General features: G+C 39.1%; 1 long non-coding RNA gene across 1 annotated transcript in view; it reads left to right on the forward strand.

Annotated features, from left to right (window-relative positions):
• Positions 1–1,656: 1,656 nt before the first annotated feature.
• Positions 1,657–6,133, forward strand: part of LOC107725903 (uncharacterized) — an 11,344-nt gene continuing 6,867 nt past the window's right edge. Inside the window, exon 1 of the long non-coding RNA XR_001638177.1 lies at positions 1,657–1,855. This is a non-coding gene — a long non-coding RNA (uncharacterized LOC107725903). The remainder of the gene's footprint in view (positions 1,856–6,133) is intronic.

Consider the following 6,133-nt stretch of genomic DNA (forward strand, 5'->3'; position numbering starts at 1 on the left):
CAGTCACTGCCTTCAGTCACCACCCCGAGCACCGCCCACCGTCCCACTCTCCTTTTGCCAAACCCCCAGACAACGTCGCGTCCATGCCATTGCTGAGCAACAACAACACGGAAACATGTCGAGAAAACGCTGTTCAGTCTGGATGTCAGGAAACTACATCATTGCACAGTAGGGCTGTGACGGTCGCCGCGTCATCCGTTGTCTGTTGCCACCGGCGGTAGTGCACGTGACGTCACACTCTATAACAAGCATAATACAAAGTTTTGTATATAGTATAATAATAGTAACAGTTGCAAATTGTTTTATTTAGACTATAAGTCTATGCTAATTCACAAATTACCTCAAACGCCATACACAGCGTTTGATCCTTTAGATTGGCAGGTTTGAGCGCAGGAAAATACAGTACAGAATACAGAAACCAAATACTACATCGCCAATCTGGAATCATTTCCATTCATGTCACCCATCCGCATTTGTACAAGTGTCTTCAAGTTCACGTGATCGCAAACGCTCGGCTGGTCAGGTTTGTATTTACTGCATTCGGTGTTTGAAAACAAAAAACAAAACATGAATTACCATATTGAAACATCCTGTTGTAAGCTCGTTTGAGGAGGTGGTTGGTTGTCTCCTGTCATCGCCGATTCGGGGTCTGAGTTCGGCTCAAACAAGTAAGGCCGGACAACATTTCCCTCAGCTGTGACCATCATTACCGGTGTTTCTATTGACCTTACTTGTGAGTATCACCAATCCACAGCAGGCTACAGCATACATGACCCTAGTTACCTGTGGTTGGCCTGGCCGTGCGTCACTCAGAAAACAACAGGCCAATCAGAAGAGAGGCGCATGAATATTAATTAGATAGGCCAAAATTGACCTGTTCTTTGCAGAGCTCCTGAGAGAGGAGCTGTAGACATATATTGAGATGGTTTTTGGTACTTATACTGCAAATATATTTTCTTAAGGACATCAAGACTTAAAATAAAACTCCAGAAAGTTGTAAAATATGTGACCTTTAAGTTCGACCATCCTACACACACGTGACTGACCGCTCCCTCGCTCGCACCAACAGGAGGAGGAGGGTCGTGTTACTCTCTACACTGCACTCAACCTGAGGGATTCCTACACTTTCAGTCTTTGACGAGACATTAAAAACAGCGCATACCGCAGGAACAATATAACGGAAAATATTAGTGGTTTTGAAACCGTGACATTTTCAAATCGCGGTATACCTTGAAACCGGTAATCGGCCCATGTCAAGTACTGACTCACTTAAAACCTTCACTGCTATGCATACTGCAATATAAAGTGATTTTACAGTAATTTTACCATGGTTAAGGGCATGATAGTCATGACTCATATTGTGCCCCAGGCCAAATCAAGTATGAGACACTAAACAACCCACAAATCACCCCAAAACCAGCCCAGGGGGAAAAAATAAAACCTTCTGTATGTAAAAATAAAATAAAATAAATATCAGTGGATGCATAAAGGAAGCTTTTAATTTGTAATTTGATTAACTTGATCTGTATTGGCATTTTTTTTCATGGCCAGAACTTTTATCCTGTTTCTGTGGTGAGGGGAGGGGAGGGAAGGGGAGGCGAGGGGAGGGAAGGGAAGTATATCACTGGGAGCTGTGCAGAAAAGTTAGCCGCTAGGTCATGATTTATTTTCAATGAGAGTGGCAGGTGGAACGGAGAGTGGGCGAAATCCCATGAAGCTGCTGTGATGAGCGATCGAGAGGCGGATCGCGTGTCTGAGAGTTGTATGCTTGGATGACGACTGCCTGTATCACCTGTGTCAAGACTCACCAGTGGTTAAGAGGGGTGGTTATGTAAGTGGAACCCCCTTAAGCAAGGTAAAATCACTGTAACACACAGCATCTGGTGGCTTTTTGCTTCATGCATGTTGAAAAAAAGTCTCTTATGCTCACCAATTTGAATAAAAGGAGGGGGGGGGACTAAATCTGTTATATTGTAAAATATCATTATAATTTAAAATAACCATTTTCTATTATAATACATTTTAATATATAATTTATTTCTGTGATGGCTGAATTTTTCAAAAGGGTCTGGCTGCAGACTCTCAGACTTGCACTCTCAGACTTGAACTTCCGCTAGCGACGTCACTTGCAGTCTTTTTTTTTTATTTTGTTCTTTTTATTTATTCTTTTTGTTTGAATCTCTCAACATTTTACAACAGTAGCCAGGTGGTGAAGACAAGACAAAATAAACTAATTTACGAAGTCACTTGCAATCGCCACTTGCACTCTCCGATGCGACGTCACTTGCAATCGACACAAATCGTGCGTGTTGCCAGTGGAGACAATTATGTGGTGGTGATTAAACGATTAAAACTATTTTTTTTACTATAACGTACAGGGTCCTGCAAGCCATCTGTAGGAGAAAAAGACAAGACCCGCAAATCCGTGGCCACAGAACTTTTAGCAGCCATTACTCCAGAAAACAGTTATTTTAAATGGCAGTATTTCACATTGATTGATTGATTGATTGATTGATTGATGTATTCGTTGATTCATTTATTCATTCATTTGTTTTTGTTTTTTGATAACAAATGCTGTCTTGATGAACATAAGAGACTTCTTTCAAATTATTCCAAACTTTTGACCAGTAGTATGTGGATGTTGTTTTTGTGTTATTTGTATACCATTGTAATATTTATTAATATTAATATATTGTATTTAGTATATTTTTAATATTTATAATTTTTATATTTTAATATTTAATTTTATTTTAAGTTTCAAATTTTACATTTTTATAGTTTTTTTCTATTTCTCTGTAGCTTTATTTTTATTTCAGTTTTAGTAATTTCACTACTTCAACATGAACCTATTCATTTCAGTTTTTTAAAATCTAATCTCTAATATTTTAGTTTAGTTTAGTCTAGTTTAGTTACCCAAAATGTTTTAGTTTTTTGTTAACAATAACAACACTGACTTATATGGTTAATGTTACTATTAATATTTTAATTTTTAAATGTTTCAGTTAAATTGACGTCCTAATACATATAGTGCAAGAAACTAAAACCAGCATTGTAAATGATAACGTAGTTAGGATATGGAAAAGCATCTAAAAATACTTTTGGCTTTTCAAGGAAATAAAAGACTTCTACTTAATCATATAAAAATATCATTCTCTGCCAAAGTTGCTGTTTATGCGCTCTTTTTGGTGACATCTTTTCGATGTGTTACATCACACACAAAGTGTGACTCAAACATGGTTTCTCACACAATGCACGGTGTCGTGTTTGCAGCCCGGGGTCCAGAAAGCACACGCCCATCAACTTACAACTTCCTCTATGATGGAAACATCAATAAGGGCGTATCGAACATAATGTGATGCTAATGCACAAATTGACAGGGCACTTTCTCACTGCTCTTTCCTGGTGGAAAGCATTGTCGCTGCTCCTTCCTCTCTGTGCGTCATGTGTTGCCGGCGCTTTGGAAGCCGTGTGATTTAGACAGATGGCTCTTCTCATTTGAGCTGACTGACAGCTCACAACCTGTCAATCATGCCAGGAAAGATGAATGTGAGAGAAAAGGAGGCCAGTGAAGTGAAAGGCATGAACACCTCTCACCTTCTTGCACACACTGCATGCTGGGATAGATTGTTTCCTCCATCTTATGCGTTCTGAAGTGTGGGGTATTCTCAAGTGTTTTTAAACCGGTGGACTTCGGTTAAACTGTGCCTTAAAGGGGTCATATGATGCAATTTCAATTTTTCCTTTCTCTTTGAAGTGTTACAAGCTCTTGGTTCATAAAGAAGATCTGTAAAGTTGCAAAGACTAAAGTCTCAAATCCAAAGAGATATTCTTTATAAAAGTTAAGAGTCAACCACGCCTACCTAAAACGGCTCGTTCTAACACGCACCCACATGTCTATGTCACGATGTGGGAAGATTTGCATAATGCCGCTCAAATGGTCACGCAAAGAAAGAACGCGTAACTTTTATTTTCGCTGTAGTATTGTTGCTGCCGCCATGTCGTGAAGACGCTGTGTTTCGTTGTGAAAGCGAAACTACTTTGTTTGGCCTTCCAAAAGAGGACGATATCCGCTTCGTCATGCCTAGAGCTGATCCGTGCTGGTCGCTGAGACAATACATCAACTTTGCGCTGTGGATCACCAGATCGGCTTTCACCGTGGACGAAGCGGAGTCCAGCCCGGGGTCATCACATGTGGTTGCCGCAAGCCCGCCCAAGGCAGACGAACTTAGAGTGGTTACAATCATCCGGGTTTAAATCGCGCACAAATTGATTTGATGTTGATGCAATATTTACACTGAAGCTCGCAGGTGGCTATGGTAAGGGGCATGACCACTGTATATATTGTTTTAATCACTACCAACTGACTATGTGGCTGCATTTGACTTTACAAAACACGCATGATCCCAAGAAGATGCCTTAGTGTCTGATGAAGTCTTGTGTATACATAGGTAACCTTGAGACATCTAAAGTCAGAGAGCTTGGTAGTGAAAACTTTAGTTAGTGACTGTTTCCCTATGGCGGATTGAGCATGCTATGTTTCTATCCAGCCTCCTCAAATTATTATAAGTGAAACTGAAAAGTACAGACTTATAATGATGGGCAGCAGAGCACTTGGTGTGTTATACTCTGAACTTAGAATGTACTCTGCCTTCACACTGGTTCTCGCAGCGAGGTCTCCCTGCTTTAGCACGCACAGAGACTTGTTTGTCTCCTTCAAGTTCAACGGTCTGCATCTATGTCTCCTGCCGTACGCCCACCTACTGAGGGCCACTGGAGGCTGCAGGGAAAATACTCCCGCCTCCACACAATTAAAAAGACGTAATTAGAGTAAAGGGAGGTGATGGCGAAAGATATGAATATTGATGATGACAGTATTATTTTTTAGATGACCAAGAAGACCAACTGTCTGCTGCTTTGCCCATAAACATATCCTTATGAATTAAATAACAGTCTTGATCAGTGGAGAATTAGAATCTTAGAATCTTGTCAATAAATGTAGAAAGTTGAACTCTTAACATTGCAACACAATAAATAACTAACAATAATGGCAAAACAACAAAACTTAAAAAAGAAAATAGTGATAACAGTAATCAGACAGTAAAGTGCATAATTTTTCCATGCCACAATCAGAGTTGGGTATAACGCTGCACAGTAATGCATTACTGTATTCTAATTACTTTTCCTGATAACGCAGTAATGTACTGCATTACATTTTAATTTTATGTCATTTGATTACAGTTACTAATGTCAATAAAATCACGTTACTTACTTAAGTTACAAATGCAGTGTTAAGAAAAACATATGAAGTAAAATGCAATTTAAAATCATGTTTTGCGCGTCAGTATGCCCTTTAATAAATCACCAAAGAATGCGAGCTAAAATGCAGACGAGTCGTATTTAGATGCAATGAAAATATCATATTTCAAACTGATGCACTCGATTTCACATATTTTAGTCGGGTATTATAATTTGGGAAAAGTCCAACTAGTAAAATGCGTTAAAAGTAAAAAGTAAAAAGTTTATGTCACAATAACACTAATATAAGTAAGAATAAATGACTTATCTGAATAATCTCCTCCACTGGATCAAGCTGTGCATCGCATCACGTTCTTCTTCTGAGGTAAATACAAGGTTGATTCCTCACAGCGCGTCTTCTTCCAAAAACAAACCCCTTGTCCAAATACCCACACTTGCGGTCTTGGCCACTTGAGAGCGTGTGCGCGCGACAGGAAGTCACTGAGAAAGACTGTCCCAGGTCTTAAAAACGCCAAAGCGCAGTGCCCTTAACGCACACTAAATCCACACTATCTTAGGCTTAGTGTATCCCATCATGCATCATGTTGTGGAAATAAATCGTGAGACTTTTTGCCGAGATCTCGTTTGAGAGGTCACGGAAACCTTTCCAATGTATGTTAAATATTAATAATAGTTAGATATTACATTTAATTTGGCAGTAAAACAAAGAGTTGCACTTTTAATTGGTCCAAATGAGTAGTGGTGATAATTATTTTATTACAACATTTGCAACTGCTTTTTATCACTATAATTATAAGCACCACAAAATTGTGTCATCTGTTATAGGGACTACTGAACAGACATTTAGAAGTTGATTTTAAAATGCAAAGTATTGAAA

The sequence above is a fragment of the Sinocyclocheilus rhinocerous genome, unplaced genomic scaffold, assembly GCF_001515625.1.
Source record: "Sinocyclocheilus rhinocerous isolate Xijiao unplaced genomic scaffold, SAMN03320098_v1.1 scaffold1004, whole genome shotgun sequence".
NCBI classification, from domain to species: domain Eukaryota; kingdom Metazoa; phylum Chordata; class Actinopteri; order Cypriniformes; family Cyprinidae; genus Sinocyclocheilus; species Sinocyclocheilus rhinocerous.